This window comes from Haemaphysalis longicornis, unplaced genomic scaffold (genome assembly GCF_048455015.1).
Source record: "Haemaphysalis longicornis isolate Haplotype H1 unplaced genomic scaffold, Haemaphysalis longicornis Haplotype H1 scaffold_197, whole genome shotgun sequence".
In the NCBI taxonomy this organism is placed as follows: Eukaryota; Metazoa; Arthropoda; class Arachnida; order Ixodida; family Ixodidae; genus Haemaphysalis; species Haemaphysalis longicornis.
The window spans coordinates 178104-202555 of NW_027526292.1; the positions used below are offsets into that span (position 1 = coordinate 178104).

Here is a 24452-nt window from a genome sequence, read left to right on the forward strand (position 1 = left end):
ACTGGCGTAAGAGGAGAACTACCAGAAACATAGTCATCAGTGGCATCTATGTTAAGGTTCAAGTGGTACGATCAACCAGAGCTAGAAGCACCACTTTAATCGCTTCATGGGGGTGTATTTGTTCGTTGGTCAGCGGCCGCCAATCGCACGAGTGGTTCCCAGTGACGTCATGAGGCTGGCGAGACAGTTGCGCGGGAGTCCCACTGCATCACATGTTTTCCATAATATTTATATCAGTTGTTGGAAGTTTGCGTTGACATTGTTATTGTTATTGAGACAAGTAAGTCATGCGGATGAACCAGACCTCTATTTTCTGTTCATGGTACCTTGAAGTGGAGAATTAAAATAGGATATATCAATACCAAGCTTACTTTCAAATTCCAACGATTTTGAAATTCCAGCTTTCTTCCGCGCCGTATTCTATACAACTTACACTAGTATTTACGCATTGTTTTTTGTTTCAAGGAGCGATTTTCAACCACTGCCAGAAATTCTTCTGCTGACTTGAAGTTAGCAGCCAAAGTATTAACTCTGTTTTATTCTGTTACCGTTTGGGAAGAAGGCATTAAGAAAGCGATCAGAGCGATAAATGTCAGCTTTCACTACTTGGGCATGGTTATAGCGATTTGGTCTTGTTTGCGCGAGTTAGGCCCATTGCAGTATCAGGTTTTATGAATATGAATTTTGTTATGCACGAATCGTGAACGGGCACTTTCTACTCGTTTTTGTAGTGAATGTCGGTACCAACGCTTGTAAATAGCTGCGCAGTCGGAACTACTTTCCTCGGGTTTGCTGTTTTAGAGACTGGAAACGACAACCGGAACAACGTAAAGAACATTTTTTTTTTGTAAGACTTCCGAAAAGCCACTCGCCATGTAAAATACCGGCTTATGGCTACGACATGGGCCTAAGAATACAATGACATTTATCGACATACGGTTTGAGGCCTATCCGGGGCCTTAAGCCGACGCGACAGGACGGAAAGTGCGAGCAGTAACCAATGCAGCCAATAATTTCCAGAGAAGCCGTAACTGCCACTAGCCTCTTCAAATCTCCAGTACGACGGATGATACTCACTGCTTGATATCAATGTTGGCTTCTTTTTCGGCGGCAAGTTTGAGGTGGTCACACGTCACTTTCGCGCAGTCTTGAATTAGGCCATTCATCTGCGAAAACCAACTTGAGGTTAACTACCTCAAAAACGCCAGAACTCTCTTCTGTTCCCTTGCCTTCGATAGCATTGCAGATAGTTGATAACGGGGGGCTAGCACATCCTCGTACTACTGGCAATATAACTTTGAGGACAACAAATTGCTCTCTTTGGCTAGCTGGTAGTTCATTTAAAAATAGCTACAGCGCAAATAGAAAAAAAGGACATAAACAGACGACCGGACGAACGCTGACTTGCAACTAAATTTGATAAGAGAAACCTTACGCATTTTAATACGCACTCTTCGTATTAACACCAGGAAAAAGTTAAAGACAAAACAGGAACAACGAAAAAACACCGACAACAAAGGACCCCTGATAGCACACCAGCACATCAGCACGCGTTCACGCACTTGGCACAACCTACGTGGATGCGTGTTAAATATTTATACTTATTAGAATCTCATGAAATTCAGTTCGAAGGCAGCGATCGTCCCGCCGTCTACCTATGTCCTTCTTTCTCTTCTCACTGTAGCTGGTTTTAAAATTTGTAGACAAGGCAGTAAAATTGCCACCGGTTATATGCTCCTGTCACAGTCCGTGATATGTGTGTAGATTATGTCATCGGACATATTAAATGTAACAGTAACATCATATTAGCAGGACTGGTTCTGGAATTAGGATTATTATCATTCCGTCTTCACTTGTCAACGTTATGCGGACACATAAACGGGAAATATCAGCCATTGGAATGCTGTCTAATTAAAATATCCTTTAAATTATATATGTAGCCAGCTCCTTTTTAGGTTGGAGCTAAACTCTCCAATCAATCATTATTTCCTCTCTCTCTCTCTTTCTCTCTCTCTCTCTCTCTCTCCCTCTGTACGGGTCCCCAAGCTATTGGCCGGGTGGATACAATCCAGGGCCAGACAGACGGAAAGTCAGACAGACATAAATTTTCGCGTTCGAGTAGCCCAAGGAAGACTATCTTCTTTTATAAGGTCTTCTAACCCGCACAATGCGTGCCGCGTGGCAGGCGTAATTTGTCGGCTGCCAATTTTCGGACCACTCACTGCGCCCTACGCTCATATAGGCTTATTTCCTCTCCCGGACACAAGAGTCAAAACACGGGAAAGGAGACTTGCCGTAAAGGCTTGTTTTCCAGATAGCGTGAGGTCCAAGCCTCGACGCAGCCGGAATGGCCAAAATTCAATACGAAGTCGCCCGCCATGAGACAACGCGCCCGGACCGGACGCTTGCAAGCACAACGCATTGCAATTGGTGCGGCGCGAGTCCGCGTCCGCATGTCCGGGAGAAGACGGCCTCTGAACCCCAGCTCTCTTGCACAACGCATCAACGTGTGACAGGACAGCGTGTCGCCTCCGTTCCCCGAATAGGGATTAGCGATCACATACGCATGATTTGCGTGCGCGCGTCGTGGAGCACGCAAATGTTTACCCATTCATCCCCCCTGAGCCGAACGCTAATAAGGGGTCCCAGCGAAAAAAAGTACGCCCACCTCCCCTCGCCGGAACCCTGGTGTGATGCGACGCTGAGGGGGGTTCAAGCGCAAGCGGAGAGCAACCGTCGACCGAAAGGCCGCCGGAGAGCGGCACACCGGTTATATGCGCAGCGAGCCCGAAGGAGAGGAGACCGTTGAAGAGAGAGTACTGCACATGCGCCGGCGCCAGTGTGTCTGTCGCGGCCATGACGCAACATAATCCAACACAATCCACTTTAATCCAATCCAATCTAAATCCAATCCAATCCAATCTAATCCAAGCCAAGCCAAGCCAAGCCAATCCATTCTAATTCAATCCAATGCCCCTCGCGAGAGAGGGGCATTGGAAAGGAGAGGGGGTGAGCGGCGAAGCGCGCAGCTCGCGCGGCGAGGAGAATGGGGGAGGGGCGGACGCCGACATCAACGCCGACGACGCTGCATGGACAACGCGAGTGAATGAGATGCAGTCGCATCTAAAAGAAGGGCACCAAATGCCTTTCGGAAGGAAAGGAAGGGCTCACTGGCATTGCACATTTCTTAAAGAAATTGACGCAAAATATACCTTTTTAAGCTTTCCAGTGGAGAAGGCAGGGCTGGCTGCCGGGCGAATTTTCCTCCAGCGATCGACGTATGCAAAAATCATCATATCGCTCAGAACGGTGTCCTTCAATTGACGTAGCTGTAATTCATTAAAAAGGGAATGCGATTTGCAGCGCCATCCGCGCAGTACCATGCGAAAGTAGCGTACATAGCTGCTAATAAACCTTTGTTTAAAGGGGCACTGACACAAAAATTGTGCATCTTGTTTTTTTTGTTGCGATAAGTAGCTGGTGACCTACTTATAACCTGTAGAAACCTCATTTGCTTCAGCGTGCGACGGTTGTTTAATTAGAGGCATTTTCAATGCGGCCAGTCGCAGTTTCGGTTTCAGCGAGTGCCGCGAAAGGATGGATTTTGTGGATTTTGTGTGAACAAAGCTGACCACGTGACCGTCGGAGGGATATCACAGAGCAGAGCCGCCGTAGCACTGTCGAATCCGCATCGACGGCAGTTTCTGCGAATGCCCCCCCGTACTGATCTCGTGAGGCGCCTAATTAAAAAGCGACCGTGGATGTGACGCAGGCGCTGCGAGTGCAAATGCTACCGCGGCTAACGAACGACGCGCTACGCTCGAGACGGTGGGTGGCAAGACGCGCGCTGGGAGCAGCCGGCCGGTCTGCCTACAGGTCCGCCTACAGATGTGTTCGGCTTAGCACTGCGGCGGATATTCGAGTGCCGCTCTCGTAAGCGGTGCAGATGACAATTTTTAATGCAACCCGCCATGGCATCATTAACTCCTATCTCATGTAAGCCACCATGGTCGGGACTTGGGGACAATTTCGTGCAGCGGTAACAAGCTATCACTCGAGCTACCTGCGCCGGCGTGGGCCACTTCGCGGCCGTAGCCGCCGCCTGCACAGCGACCGTGCGGCTTGCTCAGTGGGCTTTTCGTGCCTCCGGCGCGTTTCTGCATCCAATGGAAGTAATAGAAACAGAGTGCCTGGAATCGCTGTAGAACTTTGGTCGCGGCCAGCTGCCCGATGAGCTGACGAAATCACGGCGCCTCCGCCGCCAACGATCGGGTCGTTCGTTCTCGAGAGCAGAAGCTCCGCCCTCCGGCCCTCCGATTGGAGCGGCGAGCCGGCAGTGCGGAAGCGGCAAACACAAACTCGTGACGTGTTTGGATGTTGTTTGTTTACACTTGCGCGTGGTCCTCTGCTGGCCGCTCGGTTGCGTTTCGCACACTTCAAAATTGATTTTAAATATGTTCTAGGCTGTATTCACCGCTGATATTTTGCAGATGATGTATATGTGTTCCCACCAATCTACCTCCGAAGTTATCTCGCCTTCAAAATTTTGTGTCAGTGCCCCTTTAATATGCAACGGCGGGCAAGTGCTGCTCTGTAGGTATATGACACCGTGGTAATCTTCACTGTACGCGCACAAGATTTACAGTGCAAGCACGTATTTGGTGCGGTCGACCATCACAATGATTGGGTTTTGATCGATCGATTGATGGATCGATCGATCGATTGGCCAGCTAACCACCCGGAGTAAGTACTGTACAGGGGGGATTAAAAGAAATGCGAAAGACTGAGCGCACAGCCTCCGACGCATGCTGCACCATCTGGCTCCAAAGTAAGTAAACTACGCGCATGCTCACTTATTCGAGAGAGTTTGAGAGTGTGGCCTACGTTTATGAGAAATGATTGATCAAGAAGCGACACCGGTCGTTTATTTTGAGACGCCTTTTAAGTGCGAATGCACTTTATAAGCGACCCCAAACCTTCCACCGCCGGCGGCGGCGGCGGCGTCCGCAGTCCTCCTCTCCCTAGCAACGGCGTGGAGCGGAGAGGAGCGTCGGAAGCAACGGCGCGGTGACGTCACTTCACCACGTGACCGCGCTCGCTCCGCCTCCTCACCGTGGCTGCGCGGGTGCGCGCCGCTCCCCGCACCGCTCCTCGCGCCGTGACGTCATGGTATGACGTCACAGCGCACCTCCTCTCCCCAGCAGCTGCCGCCCGCCTCTCTCTCCACCGTGACGTCACACTCTCTCCTCTCCCCCTCACTCGGCTGCAGCTGCCGTGCGCCGCTGTCCCTCTCCCCTTGCGCTCGCCTCCTCTCTCAGCCACCTGGCTCGGCGCGCTCGGCATGGCGTACCCCCCTATATATGCAGCGATAAACTGCCAGACCTCCGTGGGTCGGCTCGCGCGCGCTCACGGGCGAATGCCAACGGATTTTAACTTTACTCCCCCTCATAGCATTACCCCGTGCATTCGCACTTAACCATGTTCACCCTCGGGGAAATGCTTGGGAGTTTTTCACACTGCGTTGCCACTGAGCAGGATGATCGTTGGAAGGCCTCATGCTATCTGCAATCAGCCTCCTTCGCGCTTAACTGGTTCCCTAATGTAGTATATAATAGGAGGCTCAGTGGTGACCGACCATAAAAAAACGCCGCTACATAAATGACCGTAGTCGCTTCTTTATCAAGCATTTCCCCTCACACTAGGCCACACTCTCAAACGCTCCGAAAGACTTACGCATGCGCGCAGTTTACTGACGCAGTTTACGCGGCATGCGTCGGAGGCTGTGTGCTCCGTTGTTCGTACTTCTTTTAATCCCTCCTGTACCTTTTCACGGGCGATAAGGTTCTGACCGGGCGCGTGCCCGCTTTACCGATAGCAACATCCGCTTGCGCAGAACGGAAGATTGGAAGCTCGGGCAAGTAGCTTAACCACCTGCAGTGCATCTTGTTCCTTTTGTTGCGTCTAATGAAGGAACTTTAGCCGCTTCCCGCTGGCGAAATTGATTGCAGAATCTAGGGCGGTCACCTTGGTAGGTTACTGACTACGCTTATTGCGTACCAATTCTTCTTCGAAATGGCCCTTCCCCGCAACGTAAAAAAACTGTAGTCTGTGTTTTTGAAATAACATGAGCTCACGGAAAGCTTTGATTTACATTTATTTCCCGTGATCAACAAGTTCGCAACTGTTTATTTTAGGAAAACATGTATAGATGGTTCTCCAATGAGCTCTCGCCGTTCACAACTTTTGTTGCGTCAGAAACCGTAGTACCCAATAGCATACTGGGCGTCGACGCCTGTTTTCATGTTTCTGGAATTTTCTGCTTGATCTTCTAGTTGCCAGAACGATTTATTCAGATTCTCGGCACCGTAACCTGCCAATAGAGGCCTAATTGTTTTCACCGTATACTGTTCCTTTAAGCACTTTGTTTGAGGCTTAGGGGAGCCGTTAGGTTTGTTCGTCCTCAAAAATAGTTTTTGGTCTGCTGTAACCACACCAGCACCAGAATTTTGCATTGACCTAACAACACCTTACAAATAAACTTGTGCTATGTGGCATTAGCTGAACAAATTTCACTTGAATTTAGGTGGCAGGGCTAGGTAATTTTTGCCGCAAGAACAGAGGATTCCGAATTCCGTTTTTGACATAGTGATGCCCGTAGTAAAACCCGAAAAGAGAACTAAACTTATTCGCGATTATAACAACGCGGATTTTGATAAATTAACCAGGAACTCTATTTTACTCGACCTTTTCCTTCAGGATTCTGTCTGCCCTATAACTGAACCTAACTAGTATATGTTTAAAGAAAAAGTGAATGACTTAAAAACGAATACGTCCCTTTGAGAATCATCTCATCCCATTCCTGACGCCGTGATACACCACCTACTTAAAGCGCCTCTCTGACAAGAGGAAACGCCTGTACCGTGCCGCAAAACATTCTTCTTGTGGTGTCAAATGGGATGCTTACAAGGCAGCTAACCTTGCCTATGTGTCAAAGGTAAAAGAAGCGAAAAAACATTTCTTTTAGGACGCTTTATCAAAGAAGTTCTTAAATGATCCAAAAACGTTCTGTCTCGTCATTAACCCCAAAACTAGTGATCCAGCCATTCTGCTCGATGCAAATGGATCGGTTATTCCTAATACATTATGTCCGGCGCTTTTAAATGATGTTTTTGTGGTAATTTTGTCATTTCGGATCCCAACATTGTGATTCCAAGCACACCAACTTCTGAATTCTTGCAAATGGAACAATAATTATCGAACCCAATAGAGTAAGACAAAATAATTGAAGAACTAAACGTTTCCTCGAGCCCTGGTGTTCATTTATTTAACCCCAAATTTTTAAAATGTACTAAATTGTACTGTTCTCTCATTTCGTCATTTTCCAGCAGTCTATTGAGAGCTCCACTCTTTCTGTGGACTGCAAGGTCGGGAAGGTGGTGGCCATTCATAAGTCAGGTACTAAAAACTCAACCTTCAACCTCCGTCCAATCTCTTTAACTAGCATTCTTTGCAAAATACTGGAGCACATTCCTTACTCAAACATTCCAAAATTTCTTGAATCTAAGTTCTTTTTATCAGCGCCTAACATGGCTTCTCTTGAACCTTCTCCTGTCAAACCCAACTGATTTCGTTTACTCATTAACTTAACATCATCCTTGATCGTTGTTCGCTGGTAGATTGTATTTTTGTAGATGCTTCTAAAGCTTCTCGAAAGTTATCACACAAGCTATTACTTTTTAAATTAAGCAAATTAAATCCTTGTCGCGATCTTTTAATGTGCCTTGAGCGGTTTCTTTGCAAGTGAACACAGTTTGCCACTGCTTACAATTTCAACTCTTCCTTTAGTACTGTTCACTCCGGCGTTCCTTAGGGTTCCGTTCTAGGTTCGCTTTTGTTCTTCAAGGAGTACTGACACGAAATTTTCGTGTTAAGCTTTTTCCACTGCTATGGGTGCCTACCAGCCCACTAATCATAGAATGGCACACTATACGGTCGATATCAGCGTGAATAATCATTTACAGCCTCGTTTATTTAGGTCAGTTTCGGTTTCGACTAAACGAACGCCGAGGCGGACGCCATGACAGGAAAGCGCTCACGACGTCGCCTTTCTCCTCGCACCGCTGCCGGTGTGGACGCGCGCGCGCTCGCGCGCCCAGACCGGCCAAAGGCTGCACTATCTCCACGCGCCGGGCTGCATGACGTCAGTCAAAAAACCGTGACGTGTACGCACGGCGGAACAGCGCGCGCCAACCGCAGCCAGCGCGTTGGCCACGTCCCGGAAACCCTAACGTCGACAGTTTCGGGCCAGGAGGAGCAGATAGCGTCATGCTGATGCCAATCCAATTCTTTCACAACGCTACTGCGCATGCGCATGGCCCTGGCGGAGTAGGCCGGAAAGAGTCTGGCAGGGGTCGGTCGGTTTGCTCCGCGGTGACCCGACTGCTGTCTGCTGTTGTAACTGAGCCCGTGTAGTGAAAGCATGCGACCGGGTTTTGCAACCACAGAGAAAACAAAATACAGTACGTTTTACAAATGAAACTGTCGGACAAACAATAACATGAAGGGTGAAATTTTTGTTTCTATGGACACACGCCAACCACTAAACACGAGGGAACAAATCAGGAGCTGTCCGCCACGGCACCATGCAGAAACGCCCCGTTCTGCGTCCCGTCGCAGTCATGCCACTCATTCACACCACCGGGGACGACAACCTGCTGGCACGCCAAATTCCGAGATCGGTTTGTCATATTACTCCGAGCACAATACGAACACACCGCCCGAGCGATAGTTGCAGGAGTATGACAGGCTCGTTGACCAAGGCGGCCAGTCGGCTCCGACAAGATTCGGGCCGCGATGAATGTGCCTCTATTTATAATTTCGTAGAGCATAATTCCCTTCGTAAGGTCAACGAAGCAAAAGTGCCTTTATACTAGGTATGCGTTCCTAATTTCGTGGCTAGCGACGCTTCTCTGACTTCGCTAACTGCATGTGCGTGCACGGCTGGCACGCTTGTAGAAAATGTAAGGCATGTCAAGTCCACACGAAGAGTTACCCAACTAATCTGGGAACCGAAGAATCAAAATCAACCGATGTTTTCATCGTAAAGCGGTAAACAAATGTATGAAGAGCACAATTTTTTCGACGGGTGGACTCGCGATCTGCTGGCGAGCTCAAATTTGCGATCGTATTTCCTGGCTTAATAAGTAACGCACGCAGTCTCTGTGTATCAAGTATTCGGGGGGTGGGGGGGGGGGGTTAATAGACTTTAAATGGAAAAGCACTATTCCAATCATGATCAGTTTCTGTGCCAGTCATACTATAAAAAACTTTTTTCGGAGAGGTGCAAAACATAATATAAGCTAAACTTCAGCTTAGTGTCTGTGGCATTCGAGCGGCCTCAGTTGCTGCCCCGTGGCAGAGTGGTCTAGGCGCGTCCGACAGCGCACCGCTCGAATGTGGTGGTTCGAATCCTGTGGTCGGTTTTATTTGGCCGAGTGGTCTAGCGCGTCAGACAGCGCACCGCTCGAATGGGGTGGTTCGAATCGTGCGGGCGGTATTATTATTTTTTTTTGTCCCGCGTTGCAGAGCTGCCAGCTCGAAGACCAGGAGACCCTGATCTCTCGGGCGAGGATGGCAGCCGCGGCACGCCGCGCACCGGAATATGATAGCCGCCCACAGCTCCTAACTCTTTTTCTCCCCTACCCCGTCCCTGTTGTTGCAATAAACTTTTTTTCTCTCTTTCTCTCTTGTCCTGGCATGCTCGTGGAAAGTGGTGTATTTTTTTTTTCATTGTAACCTGCATACATCCCTTCAATGCTGGGAAATGTATTGATACAAACGACGAGGAGCGTGCGATTTCAGTAGAAATGTAGTTTCTGACCACAATTTTTTTTTTCGGCCGTGATATTGTCGCTGTTTAAAAGGAATGAACCAATGCCAACTTTCCAAACTGACAGTTCTTTTAAAGAAGAAAGGGTACTCGTGTGATTAGGATCAACAACTATAGTTACGAATAGAAATGCACCACGAAAATCAATTTTCTGAGATACACTCGGACGCCCGTTGCTTTGGACTTCGCTTGCTTCAGTCAAAACGCTCACAAAAGTAATCTGCACATGCAGTTATGCCCGTTATGATAAGAAACAGAGCATAAAAAAAAGAACGGATTTGAGCAAATACGCAGCCACGTAAAATTTTTCCCTTCGCTGAAATTTCCTCATACCAGCATCAAGCAATAATTTTTGTAAAGGCCACATTAGGTGCGTGCGTTTATGCTGCTGACTGACTGATGCCGATGTCCCCCTCCTTTCCCTTGTACGAGCCAGAAAGAACAAGGAAAACAAATGACGTGAGACCATCGCTTCCACTGCCTCAGATAGATGGCCACCCTCCGGTACTGACTTTTGTGGAATCATGCACTGCAAAAAAGAAACGAGCGTCGCACGCTTGTTCATATGTATCCCACGTTGAAAACGTACGTCTTCCACCATAGTTAGTCCTTTTGCAGCTTTAGGCGGGCTATTGGCAGTGAGCGCGACCACGGGCGGTGCTTGCGAAGCGCGCTTCCGTAACGTCGGCTTAGGGATTCTTGCATTTGTCGTCTGCTTCGCTCGGGCTCGCTTCTCCTGCTGTTTGTTCACTCTCGGTTGACTTCTGATGCTTGTCCGCGCGATTTTGCGTGTGGGTAACTTTTTATCATAATAGAAGACCTAAAATCACATACAGTAGCTCAAGGCACGAGTTAAAGTATATTTTTGGATGCCGCTAGAGATGAAACATTGGCGTCGTCGTCCCATTCCTTGCGAAGCCGGTCCTGTGTGGAGCGCGAAGAGTCGTAGCTAGGCGTCAGCTTCTGTATTAAGCAATCTTTCGAACAAATAGGACAGCCAGCTGTTAGTAACCGACAACAGCGAAAATAGGAAACCAAAACGAATTCCAAGCCTTCGGTGCTGTAGGCTTTGGCAGAAGGCATTACGATTCCCGGTTATCATATGTAAGGCAAAACAGCTTGCAACCTAGCCGAACGCGCGAAGTGTGGTATCACATCACTTGGCGTTGTCATTATATGCGAGTATGCCGACATGCATTGTGGGTTGCAAAAACTTTTGGTTGAGTTCTAAATAACCCACTGTGTCCTGGCGGTGGTTTTATACCAGCGTGGTGGTTTTATACCAGGCTTCTAACCAGCATGGATGTTTTTTGAGTAAAACGAGTCACGTCTACGCTAAAGACACAGTAACACTATGTTTGTCCAGACCTGGGGTGATATTGTTACGGGACTAAGGTGGACAATGCCTGACAGCTCCTTGAACTAACGACGATGACGACGACGACGACGAAGTGCCTCGCGCGAACCTTGCGCGAGCTCTGTCATGGCCGCACTGTACATAATGTGAATAGATCGCTTCACTCCATCGCATCGTTCGTCTCATCTGTGTCCTGCCGCCACGTAACATTTTGGTGGAGTGTGCGGTGTCATCCCCATCCTGGCCTCCACATCGCATCGTCTCGGCCCGGGCGGAATCGTCGAGGAAACGTCGGCCGTGTCGGGCAGCCCCAGCCCACTGCGACGAGCATTCGACCGCGTCCCCCGCCCCGTGACCCCAGCCCGTGACCAGCCGATGAAGACGAGCCGCTACATGCCGAGACCAAAAGAACAGAAGCCGCGTCCCCAGCCCTCTCGTCCGACGTGGTTCGAGTTCCTCCGACGGTCCGCTTCTGTCTTCAAGACATCGCTTTTGCGGGGCCAGGCATCATCACGTGCATCATCGTCATCGGTGGCGGCAGGCACATCTTCACTGTACCTTGTCATCGCATCGCTCATCCTCATCGCAATCCTCGCGTTGCCTCGGCCACGACCGGGTCGGTCGTCCTCGAACCGGGGGGTGATGTTACGGGACTAAGGTGGACAATGCCTGACAGCTCCTTGAACTAACGACGATGACGACGACGACGACGAAGTGCCTCGCGCGAACCTTGCGCGAGCTCTGTCATGGCCGCACTGTACATAATGTGAATAGATCGCTTCACTCCATCGCATCGTTCGTCTCATCTGTGTCCTGCCGCCACGTAACATTTTGGTGGAGTGTGCGGTGTCATCCCCATCCTGGCCTCCACATCGCATCGTCTCGGCCCGGGCGGAATCGTCGAGGAAACGTCGGCCGTGTCGGGCAGCCCCAGCCCACTGCGACGAGCATTCGACCGCGTCCCCCGCCCCGTGACCCCAGCCCGTGACCAGCCGATGAAGACGAGCCGCTACATGCCGAGACCAAAAGAACAGAAGCCGCGTCCCCAGCCCTCTCGTCCGACGTGGTTCGAGTTCCTCCGACGGTCCGCTTCTGTCTTCAAGACATCGCTTTTGCGGGGCCAGGCATCATCACGTGCATCATCGTCATCGGTGGCGACAGGCACATCTTCACTGTACCTTGTCATCGCATCGCTCATCCTCATCGCAATCCTCGCGTTGCCTCGGCCACGACCGGGTCGGTCGTCCTCGAACCGGGGGGTGATGTTACGGGACTAAGGTGGACAATGCCTGACAGCTACTTGAACTAACGACGATGACGACGACGACGACGAAGTGCCTCGCGCGAACCTTGCGCGAGCTCTGTCATGGCCGCACTGTACATAATGTGAATAGATCGCTTCACTCCATCGCATCGTTCGTCTCATCTGTGTCCTGCCGCCACGTAACATTTTGGTGGAGTGTGCGGTGTCATCCCCATCCTGGCCTCCACATCGCATCGTCTCGGCCCGGGCGGAATCGTCGAGGAAACGTCGGCCGTGTCGGGCAGCCCCAGCCCACTGCGACGAGCATTCGACCGCGTCCCCCGCCCCGTGACCCCAGCCCGTGACCAGCCGATGAAGACGAGCCGCTACATGCCGAGACCAAAAGAACAGAAGCCGCGTCCCCAGCCCTCTCGTCCGACGTGGTTCGAGTTCCTCCGACGGTCCGCTTCTGTCTTCAAGACATCGCTTTTGCGGGGCCAGGCATCATCACGTGCATCATCGTCATCGGTGGCGACAGGCACATCTTCACTGTACCTTGTCATCGCATCGCTCATCCTCATCGCAATCCTCGCGTTGCCTCGGCCACGACCGGGTCGGTCGTCCTCGAACCGGGGGGTGATGTTACGGGACTAAGGTGGACAATGCCTGACAGCTACTTGAACTAACGACGATGACGACGACGACGACGAAGTGCCTCGCGCGAACCTTGCGCGAGCTCTGTCATGGCCGCACTGTACATAATGTGAATAGATCGCTTCACTCCATCGCATCGTTCGTCTCATCTGTGTCCTGCCGCCACGTAACATTTTGGTGGAGTGTGCGGTGTCATCCCACTCCTGGCCTCCACATCGCATCGTCTCGGCCCGGGCGGAATCGTCGAGGAAACGTCGGCCGTGTCGGGCAGCCCCAGCCCACTGCGACGAGCATTCGACCGCGTCCCCCGCCCCGTGACCCCAGCCCGTGACGAGCCGATGAAGACGAGCCGCTACATGCCGAGACCAAAAGAACAGAAGCCGCGTCCCCAGCCCTCTCGTCCGACGTGGTTCGAGTTCCTCCGACGGTCCGCTTCTGTCTTCAAGACATCGCTTTTGCGGGGCCAGGCATCATCACGTGCATCATCGTCATCGGTGGCGACAGGCACATCTTCACTGTACCTTGTCATCGCATCGCTCATCCTCATCGCAATCCTCGCGTTGCCTCGGCCACGACCGGGTCGGTCGTCCTCGAACCGGGGGGTGATGTTACGGGACTAAGGTGGACAATGCCTGACAGCTCCTTGAACTAACGACGATGACGACGACGACGACGAAGTGCCTCGCGCGAACCTTGCGCGAGCTCTGTCATGGCCGCACTGTACATAATGTGAATAGATCGCTTCACTCCATCGCATCGTTCGTCTCATCTGTGTCCTGCCGCCACGTAACATTTTGGTGGAGTGTGCGGTGTCATCCCCATCCTGGCCTCCACATCGCATCGTCTCGGCCCGGGCGGAATCGTCGAGGAAACGTCGGCCGTGTCGGGCAGCCCCAGCCCACTGCGACGAGCATTCGACCGCGTCCCCCGCCCCGTGACCCCAGCCCGTGACCAGCCGATGAAGACGAGCCGCTACATGCCGAGACCAAAAGAACAGAAGCCGCGTCCCCAGCCCTCTCGTCCGACGTGGTTCGAGTTCCTCCGACGGTCCGCTTCTGTCTTCAAGACATCGCTTTTGCGGGGCCAGGCATCATCACGTGCATCATCGTCATCGGTGGCGACAGGCACATCTTCACTGTACCTTGTCATCGCATCGCTCATCCTCATCGCAATCCTCGCGTTGCCTCGGCCACGACCGGGTCGGTCGTCCTCGAACCGGGGGGTGATGTTACGGGACTAAGGTGGACAATGCCTGACAGCTACTTGAACTAACGACGATGACGACGACGACGACGAAGTGCCTCGCGCGAACCTTGCGCGAGCTCTGTCATGGCCGCACTGTACATAATGTGAATAGATCGCTTCACTCCATCGCATCGTTCGTCTCATCTGTGTCCTGCCGCCACGTAACAATATTTTAGTACATTTCCTAAAGCCATATCTTCCCAATATTCCAATATTCAGATATGCGTTATTGGAACATTGCACTCAAGAGGAGGCGGAGACGAGCAGGAGGAGATAACCTTATTTTTTAAAAGTAAAATCGAGCTGATTAGTTCGACGGGTCGCCAATCCAGGACAAAAGAGTAAGAGTAATTACCCTTAAATTCATAGAACGCCATCCCGAGTAGACCAGGATTTGTTTTTTACATCTGGAAAGGTTGGAAAACAATAAACAGCTGCTTGGAAATACTCATCGGTTTTGATTCCTGTAATATACGCACGTATACTGTTTATTCCTTTCGTGGGCGAATATATCAAGCCTTCAACAACGTAATCATGCCATAATGGTTCTCGTTGAGAGTCGGGTCTTTATGACAACGACGGTTACGATAGAAATTCTTAGCACAAAAGCACCCTTTGAGTACTCTGGACAATCTGGACAACGTTGTCTGAGGCGCGATCGCAATGGCGTAGCGCAATCTTTCTCATTGTATTTGCATGTGCATAAACAACGCACGCTGCGAGTATGCACCTTCTTGCACGCAGCCATAACGAAAACCAATTTGTGAAGAACGGAGTGTATGCCATACAGCCTGAAGAAAATACCCACACGATCTTTGCGGGCCTCGCAAACATTCCCACACCTACTAATAAGGCGTTTGTGACGGTGCAGAAAAATTAATGCGTAAGGCACGGAAAAAATAAAAATATTCATCTGATACAAGTCAACAACAACAAAAGAAATAGAAGACAGCCGCTTTATTCTTGCTATGCGATGCGCGTGTAGGTGCCCACTGCTTGGAACGTAGAATTAGACTGTTGCGTCTTCATAAGCATCTCAACCATACTATAGGGAAGCCTACACGTTTTGGATACTTATCGAGGTGCTCTGACCGCTGAACCTCGAGAATGAGCTAAAAACAACGAGTTACACACGATCATTTGACCGATGCTTGGAAGAAAGTAGTTCTCTCTCTCCTCGTGTGTCGCAAACTTGCGGGGGATACAGCTTGAAATTATTGAGATGTGTCAGAAACTGGCAAGAATACCTGAAGTACTAGAAATGCGCTTTCTAATGCACTAAAGCATCAAGGCTGGCGATTTCTAGCACAGGCACTGCTGCCCCTCACAAGGGGAGTGTAGCAGACGACAGCGGCGCGAGTCCCTATGCAACCGTCAGAGCCAGGGGGCGCCACTCAAACATCTCACCGCCAATACAATTCACGTAAAACAAATAAACACCGGAAACGCAGCCATGATTCCCTTTCCGCTGCAGTGGCGGCCCAATTGCACCCCTGCCATATCGCCTCTCGGCGGTGCCACCAGAGGCCGCCACAGCGCAATGAAAAAGGCGGATTGCCCGAGCGTATCCGTTCTGAGCTTCGCCGTGCGAGTAACGATTCAAATGAATTTACAATCTGGTATGCTGAACGGTTCCTGTTCAAACTTGCTGGGATACATCTCTATATAAAAATTAAGCATTTACATAGTGATCCCAGGTTTGAAATGTTGTGTCAGTACTCCTTTAATATACATTAACGACCTTCCCTCTTGTGTTTCTTCTAAGATTGAATTTTTCGCGGACGACTGTGTAATATTTAGACAGAGATTAATGATATAAACGACGTTCACATTCTGAATACTGACATGAACGCGATTTCTAACTAGTGTGACACATGGCTAATGGACCTTAACACTACCAAATGTAAAGCAAAGCGAATTTCTCGCTCCTTATCTCGTCCTGTTACGTACTATGTTAATACTTCCCCGTTAGAGTCAGTCATTTCTCACCAATATCTTGGTGTTTACATTATTTCCTGCCTACCTGGTCACTTCATATTAACACGATTATCAGCAGTGCTAACAGAACTTTCGGGTATCTTCGCCGTAATCTTTCTTCCGCACCTATGTCATAGAAACTAATGTTACATGAAACATTAGTCCGTAGTAAATTTGAATACGCCTCTTCTATAAGGAATTCTGGTACTGATAACTTAATTAGCTCCTTAGAATTGCTACCGAATAATTCCGCTCGTTTCATACGGCATAACTACAATCGTGCCGTTCGCATAACGTTCATGAAAAACCCACCGCCCCTTCCTTCGCTTGCATCGTATCCACAGTTTTATCGCTTATGCCAATTTCGTAAAATATTCAAAGACAATTCTCATTTTCGCACCGAACTCTTACTTCCAACAAAGTACATTGCTCTACGAGTTGATCACGTTCATAAAGTTGGAATTCATCCCTTCCAAACAAGAGCTTGCCTTCAGTCCTTCATGCCGCGCACTTCAAAAGAATGGAACCACCTTCCCGGACAAACATCCACCGTTTTCGACCACCAACTTTTTCGCCCCGCACTGAGCCAACATTGTATACCCAGGAACCTAAGAAGCCTGTACTCATGTAATCAATTTTGTATTTCCTTTGTATCATTGTATCCACTCCGCTCTTTAATACCTCAGGCCTCGAGGGGAAATGGAAATAAATAAACAAACAGGCGCTATTTTCTGTATCATCACTTACGAGAATATGTGAACTTTTTTAGAACTTTTGAGCCCATATATATATAAACCTCGTCTTTCATTCAGACATCTGGCATACATGTGTTATTCATACATGCGCCGCCTCGCCTCACAACATGCCGCTTATTCTCAGCCGCGGTATCAGGACGAAAAATTCATCTTACCCTTTTGTTAGGAAATGCCGTAAAATCTTTAACCAAGATTTGCTTCACAAGTTCAGGATCTGCCACCACTAATGTCGGCTCGCCTCCCTCGTAGATTCTGCAATTTGAAGGAGAACAATATCATGTTTCCCTTTATTCTACAAGCGCGAGCACTTGTATCATTCAGGATTGGAAAAAAAGACAAGATCCGCATGCACAACTTTGCCAAGACGCAGCCAAACTCAGATTAGCAGCAGAATTCAGAAAATGGTCCAGGCAATCTACTACGTTTAATATACACATGTGCGCCAGCTTCACCTAATTTTTCCCGTCAACTGGCCGAATCTTGCAGGTTAATTTTATTGGTATTGCAAAAAGCGACAAAGTCGTGGCAATACGCAGTCTGCAGATTCTTACCGCCTCTATGTGGAAGTTGTAGATGTCTTCTATATTCTAAACTTCACTAATGCAACCCAATAATAATTTGTGAGTTGGACGGCGTCGTAAACCAATAACGGCACTGGCTACATCCTCTTTCCTCCTTTTAGCGGGGCAATCTTCAGCACGAAACACACACACAAATGGCGGACCTTGAATTCCCGTTGAAAAGAGCGGGAACTAGAAAAGCACCTCCGACACGATGATCTGGCGCAGAGTTACTTGATACAGTAGTTGCGAAACTTCCCATAGGCCCCATGCACCAAAAAGTGGCCCTACGATTGGTCCACTGCTTTGGATCTTGTTTTACAGTGGCGCCATCTTTATGTGACGAAATAAACTATACAACTTGCTTCGCCGCGCAACGACCTGGGCGAAAAAAGGTATTTGAGTGCTTACGTAAATTGGTTATGCCAAAGGCGCCCAATGTGCTCAACCATGCAATACATACGAAGCAAAAGTAGTAAAAAGAAATGCGACCATGGGGTAAACCGTCGCTTGCGCACTGTAGTCTGCTGCGCGTCCTACTCGGTCATCTGGCGGCAAAAAAATAAATAAATCGCTCCGACAACTTTAGTCAAGCTGAAATTGATTATTTAGAGCCGCTTTATCAGCTGCTAGATTAGTTTTGGCATACAATGAGCTTTAGGCCAAACGATAACTGCAAAATTTAGTACTTCCTTTCGGACCTATGTTGTGCCGTAGTGCGGTCGAGGCAGATGCGCGGACGCAGAAACAATCGCAGCCTAAAAACCGGAGTTAAGATAGCAATTAATAACTTACGAAAGCACAAAAATAAAGAATTATGCACTTTAAAACAAAATTTAACGTTAATTTGCCAGTTTGAGTAATTATTTTGATTTTTGGAGAGTGCATGCGGCGGCCGCAGTGGCGCCACTGTACGTACGATCCAAAGCAGGGGGTGGGGGGGGGGGGGGGTCCAGGTGCGGGCCGTTTCTTGAGGCGGAGTTTCGCAACTGCCTACATCGAAAAGCTCTGGATCCGGCGGTGTGCCTCCATATTGGTTCTTCACCTGCACACAAACCCAGAGTCAAAAACGCTCACATCGTGGCTAATATCCGCACCTGCAAGCCGCATGTTGGATGTTCAGGACGGCTACTTCAGGCGCACAATATTTACAAGACGGGCGTTTGTCAACGCAGGCTGTGAATTTACACTGCTTCATGCCTTTTTATTGAACCCTGTGTCAACTTTTCTCCAGTCGAGTTTCGTGCAGTATCATTTTCAAGTTGCGCTCACTTGGTCGCTTGCACCTGTACATTGTTGGTTAGCTGCTTTACGATGTTGAGAGCTGGTCTTGCCCGCTGAGTCACCTACTTGCTTGCTTGGTACTAATAGTTCTTTTAATCTAAAAGGGGCAAAAGCGCTCTAGCTGTTGGTGGGGGAGTGCGTAGGGGAAGGCAAGACACCCCAGAAACATCCAAGGTCATACAAAAGGTTATTGTTCGTATTCAAGCTCCCTCAGCTCTAGAGATTCCAGAGCTCTTGTAAAATATATGTAGCAACATGAGGACAGTCGGTTCAGATCATTACACCAGTTCGTGAAGAGTATTGGCTAAGGCGTATTCGATCTTGCTCGGAAAAACTAGAATAATGTGACAGTCGTTTTACCTGCCGAGCTGTCTAAGCCGAGCGTTATCCGTCCGTCGCACCAAAAACCCTCGCGGAGCGATGATGTCACCTCGCGTTGCCTAGCGACCCCTGGCGCCACTGTGCATTCTCTTCGCTCGCCTAGGCATGGCTCCGCCGAGCCCCAGAAACGCCTGCCAAGCCGTGACGTCACTGCGCAACACATGGTATAAAGGCTCGTTCGTAGCGGTGTGGTCTGCCAGACGTACCGATGGGGAGACCGAAGAAGATCCGCGCTTCCGAGGAGGAAGCCGCTTACCGGGAATCACGTCACGCTGCTTAGGCGTGGTTATTGGCGGTGAGATGTTTGAGTGGTGCCCCCTGGCTCTGACGTCGGCTTAGGGACTCGCGCCGCTGTCGTCTGCTACACTCCGCTTGTGAGGGGCAGCAGTGTCTGTGCTAGAAATCGCCCGCTTTGTTGATTTGTGCATTAAAATCATAGTTCTAGTACTTCAGGTATTTTTGCCAGCTTCTGACACATCTAAATAATTTCAAGCTGTATCCCCCACAAGTTTGCAACACACGAGGGGGTAGAGAACATCTTTCTTCAGAGCATCAGTCAGAAGATCGTGTGTAGCTCGTCCTTTCTCGCTGATTCGCGAAGATCAGCGCTCAGAGCTCCCCCATAAGTATTCAAAATGCGTCTGCTTCCCTGCAGTACTTTTGAGATGCTCTTATGAAGACTCAACAGTCTAATGCTACGCACCAAGCACACACGCGCATCACACAACACGACATAAAACGGCTGTCTTCTATTTCTTTCGTTGTTGTTGACTTGTATCAGATGAATGTTTTTTTTTTCTGTGTCCAACACTTTAATTTTTCTGCACCGTCACAAACGTCTTGTTAGGAGGCTTGGGGATGTTTGGGAGGCTCACAAAGATAGTGTGGATATTTTTCCCAGGTTGTATGGAATACATTCCCTTCCTCACAAATTGGCTTTCGTTACGGCTGCGTGCAAGAAGGTGCTTATCTGCAGCGTGCGTTGTTTATTCACACGCAAATACAATGAGAACGTTCGTGCTACGGAACCGCGATCGCGCCCCAGACAACGTTGTCGAGAGTACTCGAAGGCAGCTTTTGTGCTCCGAATTTCTATCGTAACCATTGTTATCATAATGATCTGACTCTCACCCAGAACAGTGATAACATGATTACGGTGTCGAAGGCATGAGATACTCGTTAACAAGCGCAATAAATAGTATACGTGCATATATTACAAGAATCAAAACTGATGAATATTTCCAAGCAGCTCTTCATTGGTTTCCAACCCTTCGAGCCGCAACGAACAAATCCTATTATAAATGATGGCGTTCTATGAATTGAAGAAAATTACTCTTACTCTCTTGTCCTGGAATGAGGATCCGGCCCACTAACTAGCTTTATTTTATTGTTCAATAAAGTTTTCTCCTCCTCCTCGTACTCCTCTTCTAGAGCGCAGTTTTCCTGTGGGGGAGTGGGGGAAAGGGGGGGGGGGTCTGCGGCTCCGTCAAGCTGACATCTAGTCGGCTTTTTCTGCGGACCTCCAGCATCATGTATTGACTTGATGCGAATAAAGATCAACTTCAACTGAAGGAGCTCAGGCACCCTGTGCAAAAAGCATCCGCCATGTTTGCATGATGATGATGATGCTGATGATGCTTAGTGGCTTCCCCTTTGTAACGGAGTGGCGTTGCACAGCGGCCTTAGTCGCAACGCCACTGTACAATCACCTCGCCAAAAAAATACAATCAAAATAAATAAGAAAAATTATGTCAAAATAAAAAGATACTTTTACGAAATTTTTGTGCTAGACTGACTTCTTTGTTCGAATGTCTTCCCAGATTGTTCTCTGCTCTTTTCCCACCAACATTCTAACCTTCTTTTACTAACCTCTACTACTGTCCAATTCACTTTTCCGCTAATCTTAAAGCCAAGGGCTTCCGGAAGCTGGCAGGCTCCATCAGTAAGGACTGGACGGATACTTTTGCACTCCGTTACAATATGTCGCATGCTTTCTGGCTCATTTCCGCAGCCTGCGCATAGTTCTTTCTGTACCGGCTCGCGGACAAGTGTTTTTGTCCGCAAGCAACCCGCCCGGGCTTCAAAAAGCAATGCACTCCCTTTGGTATTATCGAATACTTTTTCCCTTGTGATCTCCTGCTTCCCGATCCTGTAGATATCTAAGGACTTCTTCGCATCCATCCTCTTTTTCCAGGTCGTTGTCTCTGTTCCTTTCACTTCACAGCCTTGTTTAGAGCGCCATCAAGCGGGCGTCCTCGGTTTTTCTGGCAGTACTACGCTTTTCTGGCAGTATAGGCAAAGCTAGACTAAGGTCCCTGTATTTTTCAAAGGTAGCGCAAACTCTCTTCCCCGCGCTGTTTCGTCCTCACCCGTCTCTCTCGGCCGCCATTAGTGAGCGACTCCAGCGGAGCGCGCCGGCCGACCGTTTCGTTTCGTATGCGCGGCGCGTTGAAGTGCTTGCTTAAAACGCGACAGTTCTGGACGTAAATCCTTAACGGTGTTCGCAGATAATGTGTAGGAAGAACAGTTTGTGATTGGTCAGTGCCTTAGCTATCATGCCACGTTTTGAGGGCAACAAACTGCGCGCTCGTGCCGGCCGATTTCAATCTCCTTTTCTGGTATCTCACCGGAGATTTAAAATCTGGGACCATTCTAAGAGATCAAAAACCTAGCATTTATACATTTTCGTTCACTTCACAGATGTGCGGAAGGGCACGTCAAAAACTTATGAGCGCCAGCAGAGTTCTAACCGCAGAACCGTACTAAAAGTGGGAACATGGACGTGTACTTTCAGAATTGTGTTCAGGGACGTGGCCAAGAGGCCTTTTTCCGACATTTTTTTCAGGCAGCGCGTACACAGGACCTAGTGTTGCTTTCACCAAAACTCCTCCCTTCCAATACCCCTTAAAACCTCCCGAAAAAGTTCCTGGCTACGGCCCTGGTCGTGTGTGTACAATTTGCTCAAAAAACTCTGAAACCGTTCAGTGGGAGGAAAGTACTTTTATTGCATACGCAAATCTTCAATTAAAAGCAGAATCGGCGCCGCATAGATCTGGCACAAACACACTCCTATACAGTTTTCGTTACTGCCCCGTGTATATTACAAAGCAAGGTGTTCTGTTTAGTGGACGCGTTTCGAAAAGAAACTGCATCAGTCTATGCACGCTACATGGGAGGGAATTTTATTGCCTATATACGCGCAGTTTTAATTTTTTAAGGTCCAAAAATGCACTCACGTGGTTCCATTTCCCCTTCAGTTTTAAAAAAAATGTTTTTGTTCCCGTGTGCGCGCGCACATTCTGCATCGTAGTTTTACTTGCGACTTATCCATCGTCCTTATTTTATGGGAACTAAAGCTGACATTCTTGTTGCAAAAATAGGACATTTTGTTCCCAGCAGAGCATACACAGAAACTTCTTCCTTGCTAAATTGCTAATATTTTCGTATGCCGGTGCTATTCCCTATTATCAATGCCTCAGAATTTTTTTTTGGATCACAGCTATTTTGTATGCTGCATCGCTCACGTCTACTGAGGACCCTGTTCCGAAGGAACGGTTGAAACATTATCTTGGAAATAATGTCTTATGGTCAAGACGCGAATGAACCCCCCCCCTACTCCTGTGTTCACCACTGACAAGTACGTTCACAACAAGCACCCCATAAACAAAACAACTATAAAACATAAAACAAAAATAAAAGCTTTTTCTCCCGGTGCAGTGCAGCCGTATCGCTCGTCGTTTAACGTCATTTTTCTCTCCTGGAACACCAACAGCTGGTCGCCTTTTGCAACGCTACGAAGCAGCCAACGACACAGCAAGTCGGTATCGCGATGCAGCCGAGACCAACTTGAAAAAATATTGTCACGGGACGGGACAATACCCGCGCCGGCATGGCCCACCACTAATGACGACAAAGAAGAAGATGGGTGCGGGGCGCAGCGAGCCCGGGCTCGGAATGGCTGTCTGTAAATAGTCCTGTAAATACATCGCTTCGTTCCTCATGGTTCGTGTCATCTGCCGGCACGTTACATTTGGTGGAGGTGCGGGTTCGTCATCCCCATCCTGGCCCCAGCACCGCATCGCATCGACGTGGACGCAGCGGCCAAGGACAATAAGGCCGCGCCGGACCACCCCAGCCCAATCGAGACCAGAACAAGACGATGTCCCCGCCCCGTGTCCCCAGCCCGGAAGACTCGAGTCAAGACAAGCCGAGACGAGCCGACCCAGACACGCCGACGATGTGTTCCCCCGCCCTTTCGTCCGACGTGGCTCAAGGACCTTGGGTGCTTCATCACGGCTGACGCCATTGCTGTTGCTTGGCCAGGCATCATCAACGTCGTCATCATCATCTGTGGCGGCAAGGGATTCGTCACTGCATTTTTCATCTCATCCGCATTTAATCGCCAATTTGCCTCGTCGTCGACCGGGACGGTCTTCATCGACCGGGGAGGTGATGTCACGGGACGGGACAATACCCGCGCCGGCATGGCCCACCACTAATGACGACAAAGAAGAAGATGGGTGCGGGGCGCAGCGAGCCCGGGCTCGAAATGGCTGTCTGTAAATAGTCCTGTAAATACATCGCTTCGTTCCTCATGGTTCGTGTCATCTGCCGCCACGTTACAATATGTATACCTGTGTTTGTCTTCACGTGCAGCGCACATGCGCGCCCGTCGTCCTACGCTCCCTAATGGCGTCACTGCCCGGTAAAAGGGAAACTCGCCGGGGGGGTGGGGGGGTCATCGGAGGTCATTGGTCACGTGTCGAGCCTGGTCCAATAGGGGAGCAGAAAAGGGCGACGGGGTGAGGAGAGACGTAGATGGCGAGGAGGAGATTCTCCTCTCCTTTTTGTACGCTACCTTTGCAAAATACAGGGGCCTTGAGCTAGACCTTTGCTTCTCTAAAATCCTCCCTGTTCTGTGCTGGGGTGTCGTGTATTTTGTGGTTCGCCAAAACACACCCATTGCGCCCTCTCTTCGCCGCTGCAATAACGAGTGTACCCATAGATGTAGTTTCCTCCTGGTTTCTCGAGATGGCGCTAGTCATCCACGCTGGGGCTCTATCCCAAGGCTGCGGGTGCATTTGAAGTGCGAGGCCTTCTTGTGTGT

At 49.4% G+C, this 24452-nt stretch overlaps 1 long non-coding RNA gene across 1 annotated transcript in view; it reads right to left on the bottom strand.

Moving 5' to 3' along the window:
* Positions 1 to 3218: 3218 nt before the first annotated feature.
* Positions 3219 to 24452, bottom strand: part of LOC144166891 (uncharacterized) — a 36774-nt gene continuing 15540 nt past the window's right edge. The window contains exons 3-4 of the long non-coding RNA XR_013321787.1: positions 17276 to 17372; positions 3219 to 3329 (exon numbers count right to left, since the gene is read on the bottom strand). This is a non-coding gene — a long non-coding RNA (uncharacterized LOC144166891). The remainder of the gene's footprint in view (positions 3330 to 17275; positions 17373 to 24452) is intronic.